Source organism: Mus caroli, chromosome 7 (genome assembly GCF_900094665.2).
Source record: "Mus caroli chromosome 7, CAROLI_EIJ_v1.1, whole genome shotgun sequence".
Lineage (NCBI taxonomy): Eukaryota > Metazoa > Chordata > Mammalia > Rodentia > Muridae > Mus > Mus caroli.
The window spans coordinates 81,437,621-81,449,995 of NC_034576.1; positions in this window are offsets into that span (position 1 = coordinate 81,437,621).

Consider the following 12,375-nt stretch of genomic DNA (forward strand, 5'->3'; position numbering starts at 1 on the left):
AGGGAGAGAGAGAGAGAGAGAGAGAGAGAGAGAGAGAGAGAGAGATATTTTAAAAAGCAGAGAGAGCGGGGAGAGAAAACAGAAAAAACAGAAAAGGAGAGGAGGAGGGAGGGAGGGAGAGAGAGAGAGGGATAGAGAGAGAGAGAGAGAGAGAGAGAGAGAGAGATAGAGAGAGAGAGAGAGAGAGAGAGAGAGAGAGAGAGAGAGACTCCAGGCAGACGGGCGCTGGACCCCTCCACCTCTCCTCTGAAGCTGTTGCCATGGCCACTGGGGACTTTTGATGCGAAGCGCAATGACCCCCTCCTCTCCCTTTCCCCCGCTCGCTTTCAGGATGACGTCACAGACGTCCGCGTCCCTGACAGGCCACCCGCAGGCTGGTCTCGGCTTTAAAGCAGCTGTGCCCCTGTCCCCTCGAAGTCCAGCGGGCAGCCACCGTGTCCACGTCTGGGAGTGTGCCGGGACCTTCCTACCTCCTCTCGGTGTGAACATTGCGGTGGACAGCACAGACGACCGGAGACAGGTAGGTACCCACGGAGGATTCCACCACAGAGCATCCTCCACACCCACCCAGTTCCCGCGCCCACGCTCTCACTCTGGGGCAAGGGATTTCTTCCAGAAGGAAGCAGTGCAGAGGCTTTCTTCCTCGGCTGCCTCAAGCCTCAGTAGGTAAAAATCTCATTTAGTGCCCCCCATACCCCCGGGTCCCTTCCCCTTGTCAAGGGCTCCTCTTGGAAGGGCTGCCAACACCAAGTCTCAACTGGATTCACGAGGTCAAGTCCCAGGATGCCCCGGAGGGAAGGGAAAGGATCTGCTCAGCCACAGGTGCGGTGTCTCCCTTTCTCCAAACTGGGGGTGGGAGGGAGGGGATGCGGGTGGTGGCGGTGGCTGGGAAAGCCGTTCTGGAGCTAGCGCTGGGCTCTCCTGCCAGCTGGAGTAAGAGGGTTGCATGCGAGCTAAACCCCGCGCTGCCGCTGGATCTCCCGTGCCTTTCGCCCAGACTCTAGGTGTAGCCGACCTGTTGCCTGCGGAAAAGCGTCCCACAAGATCTGAGAGCCAGGAGTCCGTGCTGAAGTCAGCTGCGATCTTACGGGCGAGCATCCGCAGAGTCCAACACCCACGGGAGGAAGACGTACACAGTGCCGGGAAAAGCAGCGGGTAACCATCCCAGGACAACCAACCCCTTTTCTTACCCTTTGCGACATTAGTTGGTGGCCCCACGAGCCCGGGAAAGGGAAGGGAGAGAGAGGCTCAAGGGAGTGTGAGGGCTGGGGAAGTAGCTGATGAAAAGGCGCAAACGGCAGATAAGTCCCAGTCTTGCCTCTCCACTCACTGGGATCTTGAATGGAGCTCAGGATCCCACAGTATTTAAGGTCCGTACAGCTTCAGCACCACTCATTAAGCACCTTCAGAAGCTGGACAGCACCGTGGCCACAGAGTACCAGAGGTCGGTTCCTGGGCTCTTCTCAAGACGCCAGGCCCATGCCCACAATTCCAGACTCCATTCAAACGAGGCCAAGAGGTGCGATGCGGTTTGTAGAAGAAAAGCGGTAGTGGTGGTGGTGGGTGGGGGGGTGGGGGGGTGTCCGGGGAGGAGATCGGCTTTCTCGTTTCTCCAGGGCTTTGGGTGTCTAGGACATTCCACGTCACCTTCACTATCTAAACCAAAGGGGGATCGCCACATTTAGGTCTGCCTTCTCCCCAAACCTTACTCGGGGTAAACGAAGGAAAAAAAAAATGGAGTTGGAGAGAAAAGATACCGAGGCTATGGTAGGAAGTAGTACATTGTGTCTGAGTGCCACACCTCTGGGTGTAGATGAAGTCTGCCCCAAATGAGCATCCAGGTAGGCAGGCAGGTATGTATGTGTGTGTGTGTGTGTGTGTGTGTGTGTGTGTATGTATATATATATATAATATATGTTTATATAAATAATCAGAAAAAGCCCTAAAAGCCTTTGTAGAGGAGCACAGATAATTGTTTTGGCAAGGAGGAAAAAGCCGGGGGAGGGGGAGCTGTCACAAAAGGACTAATGGAGGTGGGGGAGGAGGAAAGCAGAGCGGACAGGACGCTAGCTCTAGTGTGGTTACCTAGCAACCACCCGCAGCCCCTGCTTCCTGTTGCCTTGGTAACAGTGAATGGAGGGGCTTTGGCTCCTGTTTATCTGTGAGTACCTTGATTCTCTAAATTAAATATCTACTGGTAGTCCCTGCCTCAGTCCTAGCTGCGTGGGAGTCCCTGCCATTCTCATGAAATACTCGAGGGCACCCTAGAAGGTGATTTTCCCCCTAAGTCAAGGAAATAAGACCCCCGAAATTCTCCCCAACCATACTCCAGCCCACTTCAGAGATGTAATCATAAGCTGCCCAGCCATTTTCTTGGGACTTGCAATTTGAGGTCCTTTTATTTATCCCTTTGTATGAGGAGGTGATCTCCTCCACCCTACCCCCCCCCATTACCCTACAGCACAGCAGCACTGAATTCTTCAGACGTTTATCTAGTCTTCCTCCTCTGCATTGGCTTCCTTATAAAACCAGCACTTGGAGGGTCAGTCCTCTGGCCTTTCCCCTTCCCCTGGATTGACAAGCGCTGACTACTTCCTACATCAGCCTCACTTGTCTGTATTCATCCGTAACACACGGATGGGGAAATCATGGTTCCCTACACATTTTCCAAGGTGACTGTAGCCTTCTCGTGAGTGGGGTGGGAGAGGGAAAAGAACAGGAAGTTAGCAGAGCGACCTGTTTTATACATTTATCATCTAGAATAGCTCTCACCAAGAGCCAAGAATCTGCTACCTCTGCACATCTGACACCTGACGACACAGACAGGGGAAACCTCCTGTTTCAGGCAGTGACTATGAGGATGCCTCACACCAACAAATCATGTTTCCTTCAGCCTTTCTCTTTACATAATACAATTATATATATATAGTTTAAGTCCTCACTGCCCCAAAAGCCTGTTTAGATATATCAATATAGGCATTTATATCAAGATACCTTGCCTTACATGTTACTATAGAAACTTAATTTACACCAAACCAGATAGCTGGTCTGCTTTTTGAGTTTTCTGCTCAGAGAAAGGCTCTCCTTTACTTTACTAACTCTCTGGGCCAGCTATCACTGAATACTGATCAGTAATGCCCCATAGCAACAATAGTTTTTTTTAAAAAATAATTATTTCTTTTTTTGCTCATTTCTTTATGGACAAAGGGGTTACTTTCCTTTCAAGAAGATAACTGAGACCTTATTGGCTAGTAAGGAAAATCCAGTCTCTCATTGGTTGGTATGTATCACTTCATCAACCAATAAGAGGATGCCATTTATCCTTTCCTGACTAGCTGAGAGAGCAGAGTACCCAGAATGATTGAATCTGCCTTAGTTTTTATCCAGGAGCACAGGACGGTTTCTGAGTTCTGGGTCCCAGGGTGAGGGTTTTGCTTTAGCCAATTGGGATTGCACATGATTTCCCTGAGTCAACTTTTCTGCTGCCTAGCTAGCTGCTTGTGGCTCACCTGAGCGCATCCGCAGACTACGTTGTTCTGTGTTTTCCCATTTTCTGATGCACCATAAATCTGTTTCCAAGCCAGTGCAGGATATTCTTGGGGATCAGGACATCAGGGGAGCAGCGGGTCTGAGATCGCTAGAGATACAGACTTGGTCTTTTAGTGTGAGGAGTTTGGGAAACTTCGGCGGGGGTGGGATGGAGAAGTAGAAGAGGTAAGAGGGAAGCGTCCCCCGCCCCCTCACCTGCAAGGAGCAGGCCGAGGACAGACGGACACAGCGACCCTAACACAGGAGAGGAGTAGACGGATCTCTTCCTAGGAAGGGTACGGACAGGTAGGTGCCAAGTCGGGTCCGTGGAACCGGACTTGGGCTGTTCTTTCCTGTCATGGTTTATTTCCTTTCTCGGCTCCAAGCCCTGAGATGCTGATGCGTCTTTCCACTCCTCACAGGGGAGCCCGCTGAAGATCCTCCTCAGCTTGGACACACATTCTGACGACAGCCTGGAGGATGTCTGAACGTGAGTATAGTCTCCTCGGTTTGTCTCCCCTTCGTTCTTGGGAGTACACAGACACCTGAGCAGGATGCTGACCTGAAGGGCCACCTCCTTTCCCCACCTCCCACCCTGTGCTGAATCCAACTGGGACCTTAGGCTCCAATGAAAGACTGGATTAGGGACTCTGATTTCTCAGAGGTTAGTCATGCTTGAGGCAGAGGCTCAAGACTAAACCTTCCTGGAGCGTATCTGGAAAAGCCCCCTAACTTCTCTCCTAGAACGATAGTTCAGATCCTGTACCCACCCCCACCCCAGATTCATCCTCCATATCTAAAGCTTCATATTCTCCAGCCTGCCTCACAAAAGATACACGAAGGCTCAATTAATTGTTTCCATGGTTACGTGGAGTGGCCATACTGAGGATTCCTATCACCCATTACTGTCATGAAGTAAAAGAGAGGAGGGGTTTGGGGATGGTTGTCATGGAGGAAACCATGGAAACCAGGGTTGCTAAGGGGACAGCTCTAAATTCAGAGGAAAGAAATGAGAAGTGGGGAGTGACACTTAGTGGGGGCTCAAGGGCAGGTCACTTTTCCAAGAGTCTGTCATCGGAGACTGACAATGTAGCAGTGGTTTGGACACCTTTCTCCAACTCATAGAGAAGCCGGAGTTTAAGAATTTCAGAGACCCCGAATCACCCATCCTCAGGCCAAAACCATCATCACTAGATCTATAAGAAGAAAACCAAGGGGACCGGACTGGTCCCAGTCACCCCACGCATTGCTGCTCTGTCTCTGGACTCTGCCTCTTTGCCACTGTTTTACCAGGCTAGTTAGTAAGAACACCCACTCGTTCAGGGAGCTTAGCAGAGGGCAGCGACTCAGTTGGAGTCAGGGGTGCTCAAATCTAGGTCTACGAGATGGTCTACAGATGGCTCCTGAGATTCTCTCCAAAGTCTTCTGTCATGTCCTTTAGTGTGTCTCTTGTCACCTGAAGGTCCCCAAGAAAGTCCCATTTCCCCCCAGAAATACTGTAAGTATCAACCTTTCTTACAACCAGCAGCTCAGTTAGACTCGTTCTTTTGCATACACTGAGGCAGGCTCTGAACCTCAGAGTGGTCCCGGGTTTGGTGACACAGTCCCTTGCGTCCTCCGCAAAGAAGCCCAGTCAGGCTGGCGCAGAGCTGTACCCCAGAGCCCAGGCTATGGGCTCTGAAGGGGTTGGAATGAGAAGCTTCTCCCAGCATCCCCACCTCATCTGTCTCTGAGGTTCTCCATGTCCAGGCAAGCCCTTCCCTAGTCTAGATGAACAGAATGCATCAAAGGATGGGGGAGGGGTAGAGCAAAGAGGAAGAGCTGGCAATTAAAAGGCAAAAGAATTAAAAGCACCAATCGGGAAGAGTAATTATCCTTCAGCTGCCGCAGAAATACAATTAGGGCCATGCGCTCTTGGAGCTGCCAGGATATTGTGGCTTTTCCTAATTAAGGAGCGGATGTGCCCTGCCCGTGCAATTAGAGGCTGGCCCAGGCAGCGGGGGCCTCACCTACCTTCTATCAGCGTAGTAAAAGGGCAATTAACCGTACAGCCTACATCCCTGGCCCACTCTCCCACTTGACTTTGAATTGTGACTCATGGACCCTGTGAGGATGTTCATCTTGGGCCCTGGGGACCCTTGGGAAGGGAAGAAGAAGCCTGGGACGGGCACTACCTGGCTTGCTTTTTAGGCTTTATAATGGACAAAGAAGATATAGAGAGATGAGCTGCCCACTTGCTTCCCGTGAGAGGAAGTATGTTCAGGGTGGAAAATAGAACACTCCAGGAAGGGGGAAAAGTAAGAAAATTATTTCTCCCCAATTTTGAACAGAGACTCTAAGGGAATTGTATGAGCAGGGGCAGGCAGGGTGCAATGAAAATATGGGCAAAGTAAGGGGAACAGGCACTGAAGCTGGCCTTCCCTACAGGAGTGTCAGGCTGATGGCAGGTGGTGCGCCAAGGCCTGGGGAAGGTGGCTAGCAAGACCATGGACAGGCCAGCCCCGTTTGGAAGACTAGTGATTTTGTTGTTGTGTCTCTGTATCCAACAACAAGTCCCAGTCTGCCACATGGTGCTGGTCATTTCAGCAGCTGCGTGGGGCGGGGGGAGCCCCATTTCTGGATGTATTTTTTTCCTGCTTTCTATGTTTCCAACAAACCCCTCCAGAAACTACCAGAACATCCATCTCTCTCTCACACCTCGGCTGAGGAAACCTCAGAAGGACTTCTCCAGAAACAAGGACATTTGGCTCTAGAGTGGGACAGGGGACAGGATGCCCGTCCTCTGGGAGTGGTGGGCTGCTCTGCACCTGCAGACCCTCATTCATCCTGCATGCTCCTCCTTCGTGAGAGACCACCACCCACGGCTCACGGAGGGCGAATGACGGTGTGGACCAGCAGGGGAGCATGTGCTCCTAGCCTCAGGGTCTAAGTGCAAGGGGCCACTGGATCTTGGCTGGCCTGGAGTGTCTGTGCCTGCCTGTGGGAAGGAAGGTTATAGATACAACTTGCTATCTGCCAATAAACAGAATTTTGGAAGCCCTGTCCCCAGCCCGTACTTGGAGGCCATCCTTGATGGCGAAAGTGGTCAATTCCCCATACATGTGCTTCAGTTCCAGCACTGGGAAAAGCAGAGGCAGGTGGATTTTTGTGAGTTCAAGGCCAGCCTGGTTACATAGTAAACCTGTCTCAAATGGAAGAAAGAAAGATAGAAAAAAAGAAATGCACACCCCCCCCCCCACACACACCCTGCTCTGTCCTTTTGCTGGGTATCATGCAGCCCAGTCTAGCCTTAAATCCCCTATGTAGCTGAGGGTGATCTTGAACTCCTGACCTTCCTGCTTCCATCCCCTGAGTGCTGGGATTACAGGCATATGCATAGCCATACTTGGGGAACAACCCTATAGCTTCACCCAAGAGAAGCAAGCATGAGCCCTTCGGTTCCTTCGCTTTTGCTTCCTCATCCTCCCCTCCCTCCCTCCCTCCCTTCCTCCCTCCCTCCCTCCCTCTCTCCCTCCCTTCCTCTCTCCTTCCTAACTTTCTTTCTTGTTCTTTCTTTTCTTCTGTAGAACCAGAGATAGAACCTAGGGCCTTGCATATGCTAAGCAAGTGTGGTCCCCAATCTTGCCCTGTCTGGGAGGTCACCTTGCCAAAAGGCGGACACCAAGTCCTAATGTTGACACCCTTGGTAGAAATAAACTTCTGAGCAATACTCAAGCGTCTCCTCTGTCTCTTTCCAAGCTGAGTGTCACTGTCGTCCCCAGCCCATGAAGCAGAGCACACACTACAAGCGTCTTACACTTAGACTGGCTCTGGAGCCAAGCGCGCTTTTAGAAAACATGAGAATGTAACCTTTGACTAAGCTCAGCAGGACAATAGCTAAGCCTTGGAAGCTGTGAGACCTGCAGGCGAGGGGCTTAGCCTCTCTGAACCGAATCACTTCATCCGACTATCACCTCCCCTCCTACACATGGCTTCTTCCAGTTTTTAGCCTCTTGAGCTTCTCCTTGCTCCAACCCTGTCGGTAGGCAGCCGGCCCTATTGAAAAATCTCATTCACACTTGAGAAGTCTATAAATTGGGTCACTCAGCAGGTGTTGGACCTGCAAGCGGCAGTGTGGATGAGTACTTACACTAGTGTGCACAAAGAGAGGGAGAGGGAGAGGGAGAGGGAGAGGGAGAGAGAGAGAGAGAGAATTCACAGAGCTGATGAGGAGAGAAGGGGACTCTCTTCCCAGCTGCCCTCAGCATCTAGGGGTGACATGAGATTGGGGAGACTTGTGTTCATGCAGCAAACATGTAGGAAGGTAGAGGGAAGGGAGGTTTATCTCAGAGCTGGAGAGACTGCTCCTGTGGGTATGGAGCAGAGTCCTGCTTCCAAATCAAATACTTCCCAGTTTCAAGCGGCCTTCCAGAACTTTCATCGCTGTGTAATGCTGAGTCAGGCACTTGCCATCTCTGAGTTTCAAATGTCTCAACTGTTATGTGTAGCTGATCCCATCTCCCTAGTTATGATAACTAGCCAAAGGGATAGGTGTCACAACACATGAAGGCATTTGGGTCTCTTTTGTCAGTTTTTGGTGGCAGCCTAAGCCACTGCTTTTACTATGAAGTCAAAGTAAGTACGAGCTACCAGTCTCTCTTTGCATGCAGTTTTACCAGCCCATTTAAATAGTAATCCTCTCCTTTCCCCAGGGCATCACCATGTCTAGTTCAAGCCAATCAATATATAATTTAAAAAAATAGAGGTTGGCCTCACCTCATTTAAAGACACAAATCAAGGGTTAGAGTGGTTGCAACTTGACCCTTAATTACTTGGCAAAATGGACAATTCTTTACTTTCTAAAGTAAGGCGACGTGATAGGAGCTCTAGAACACAAAGGGGCCGTTGACTCAAGGGTCTTATCATTGGTCTCTCTAACTCCATCAAGCCTCTTCCCAGGGTCCGGCTGCTTACCTCTGCGGTGGTTAAGATAGCCCAGCAGCACCTTTCCCGCAATATGCAGGGTCGCAGCGCCCTCCGCTGGTTGTTTTGGGTACTGGCTCTCTAGCGGCTGGGTCAAAGAACCCATCCAGACCTTGCAAAATCAGACTCTTGGGCTGTAACCCAAATGTTTGCTAGTGTTTCAAGCTCTTCAGGACCAGTCGAAACTGAGGACCACTGATTTAAAGGTTGGTTTGATGCGTAAAAAAGATGAGCCTTAGAACAGAACAAGCAGCGGCAAGAATAAAATTCTCCAGATGGAATTACCCTGGTCATGCATCAATGGTCCATGATTTAAAAAAAAAAAAAAAAGGTGTGATGCTAACCTGGGTTGCACATTCTCAGGGGCTGGGAGAAGTATAAGGTATCTCAAATATGTGTAGGTTCAAAGTCCAGCCAGCGTTGAGTTTGGAGTGCTGCTGGAAGGAGCAGTGGTGTGAGTAAGGCGATTAAATGATTTACACATGGTCCCTTCAGTCTAACTCTGTCCTGGTTCTGGACCACTGCTAAACATCTTGTTAGCCTGTGGACATACTGATGGGCTGGGTGTGTGGCTCAGTGGTAGAGTGCTTGCTTAGTACGTGCTATGGCCCTGCGTTCTATTCCCAGCAGCACACGCAAAGTTGCTAGGCCCCACCTCATTTGTTTGTTTGGTTGGTTTGGTTTGGTTTTACAGTGAGCCCAATCAGGTAATGCCTATGGCCCCTGGCATATAAAGAACCATTCCTCTGGATGCTGAGCAGATTAACATCCCCTGTTAGATCTGCACTCAGTCCAGCATCGGTGGCGCCCCCACAACACCCCCCACTTTGTCTCAGAATAGCTCCACATGGAGGTAGGACAGCACATTGTGCAGTCATTTGCCAAAGCAAAACATCCAAGTCTCCTGTCCCGAATGCTTCCTCTCCCCCTCCCTCTCCCTCCTCCTCCCCTCCTCCTTCCCCCTCCCCCTCTCCCCTTCCCCCTCCCCTCTCCCTCTCCCCTCTTGCTGTGTAGCTAATGGTAAACTTGAGCTTCTGATCCCCCTGCCTCCACCTCCCATGTGCTGTGACAGCAGCAGTCCAGAAGCAGGACCAAGTTCAAGATCTGCTCTGACGGTCTGAGGGACTAAACCACTTAATGACTTTACTCACACAGCCCCTCCCAACAGCAATCCAAACTCACCTGGTTTAGGTGGTGTTGGGGATCAAATCGTGCTTCCTGATTGAAAAGATGGAGAGGAAGGGGTTCCCAGAGGTGGGGTTCAATCAGGGTCCCAGCTCACCAAGTTTCTGTTAGGGAAAACTCTGACCCCTCAGGAAGGACAGATGTTCTTACTCCAGGGTTGGGAGGGTGAGCCCAGTGGCTCCCCTTACAATGTGGGCATGATCTCTGCTGTCCAGCCATCCAAGCGCCAGCTGTCATGAGTACCTGGGACCTCCTTTTTGTTGTCGATTGCTAATATTTCTGTCATAAGTCCAAGTAGTCACAAAAGATATTCCAGAAATGTTGATGTCTTAAATGTGTCTTTTAGGCCAGTGAGATGGCTCAGCTGGTAAATGTGCTTGCGACCGTTCTTGAAGAGCCTGAATTGAACACACACACACACATACACACACACACACCAAAGTGTGCATGCAGGACACCATGAGTTCCACCCTCTGCACTGGGAATGGTGGCACATGCCTATAACTTTAACTTTTGGAAAATGGTGATAAGAAGTTCGAGGTCATCATTGGCTGCATAGCAAGTTGGAGGCCAACCTGGGCAACATGAGACTCTTATAGATACAGTTGAGTGAGATGGCTCAGGAGGTCAAGGTGCTTGCTGCCACGGCTGACAGCATGAGTTGGATCCCCAGAACCCATGTGGATGAGGGAGCAAAGCACCTTCCATAAGTTGTCCTCTGACTCCCACCCCCCTGTATGGCATGTGCACACCTGCACACGTACACGATAAATGGATCCAAAACCAAAAGGCCCCAAACATTCCCAAATCAACAGAGCCCAACTGCCAGGTGAACGTAACCAAATCTCCACAGTATAGCCATTCTGGTGTCAGCTTTTCTCACTATTTCCTACTTTGTTTTAGAGACAGGTCACTTGTGACCCAGGTGCCTCCAACTTGCTGTGTAGCCCAGGATGACTTTGTACCTCTCATCTCCCAAGGGTTGGGGCTACAGGCATGTGTGCCAGCCACTACTACCCAGTGTGGCATCTTTTCTTCTTCTCTTTTGACAGTGGCTCCCTACATAGCTCTGGCTGGGTACCATGCCCACCACATTGTCTGTCACTTTTTAAAAGCACACGAGAAGACTCTTTGAATAGCCTCTGTTGCTCTTTACCTTCCCACAGGGCTCTATAAAAACTACACAGGTTAAGAACTTCTCCCACTATTTTGAGTTCTGGAAATGGCTTTCTATAAAAAAAATCGTTCTTTCCCATACAATGAGCTAAAACTCATGGATTTCCCACTCTGGCCTCTGACCAAAAAAAAAAAAAGATCTGTTCACATTCACATTCTCTGATGCCTTGGCAATCCACTCCCTTGTCCCATAGATCAACTGGAACAAATAGCTTGTTAATTAAAATTTGGTTTCCTGCACCTCTCTAAGGTCTTGGAATTTTGGCCCATCCTCAACTTGAGAAACCTAGATTTCTTCCAAACAGCCTTCCTGGGTTGATTCAAGAAGGAAAAACACCCTCTGGTCTGTTGGCTTACAGGGCCCAGGGCCATGGGCACCCATACTTACATACTGTTCATGCAATGCTGGTTTACTCCTTTCTGGGGGGGGAGGGGGAAGGCGTATCTATGAGGGCTTATGTGAAAGAAAGGGATAGCAAGGGAAATGGGCTGACGAGAGAGGGTAAAGACGGGATGGAGTAAGAGCTAAGTACAGGTATGAACACATCAATGAAGCCCACTGTTTTGCACAAATGATATGCATTAATTTAGCTTTCCTTTACATTTTTATTTTCCATTCTGTCTTTTCGGTTGAGAGCCTAGCCTTTGAGAGCTAAGCAGAGCCATCTTTCCAGCCCTAACTTTATTTTTTTTAACGTATTTTAATTCTCTGAGAATTAAACATATAAACATTCAGTGCATTTTAAACATATTCATTCCCATCCGTCCTAGATCTACTGCCCACCCTCTCCCTTCCAACCTTGGGTTCTTTTACAACTCGCTGATTCCAGTTGGTGCTGCCTGGGTTTGCATGGATGTGGATCTAGCTACCCACCGCAGCACGATCATCCTATCTACAGCTGCATCCTGTTGATCCATCCAGGAAAGCCTGGTTCTCCTTCCCCCAGCAGCCATCAACTGTCGGTAGCCAGGGATGGGGAGGGCTTGTGAGCCACTCCAGGCTCCAGGCTCATGACACAGTGACTGTGTTGATCCTGCACAGGCAGCCCCAGCGGCTATGAAGTCAAGAGTCCTGACTTGTCTATGAGACATGGACATGACCCCAGTCTTCCTCCTCCTCCTCCTCCTCCTCTGGCTCTTACAGTCTTTCTGCTCAGACTTCCAAGATGGTCGTGGGCCTTGGAGAGAAGGGCTGGGCTATAGATGTCTCCTCCATGGCTGGACACCCCACAGACGCTCACTTGCAGCTTGAACAGTTGTGAGTGTCTGTGTTAGGGGCTACCCACTGCACAAAGAAACTTCTCTAATGAGGTCTGGGGCTGCACCACTTGAATGTATGAGTATATGGATTTTAAGGGCAGATTGACGCTGTCAGTTTAGCAAAATAGTAGATTTGCTTCTGGGGCCCATGAGCTCCTCCAGCTTTCCCTTTTTAAGATTTATTTATTTATTATATGTAAGTACACTGTAGCTGTCTTCAGACACTCCAGAAGAGGGCGCCAGATCTCGTTACGGATGGTTGTG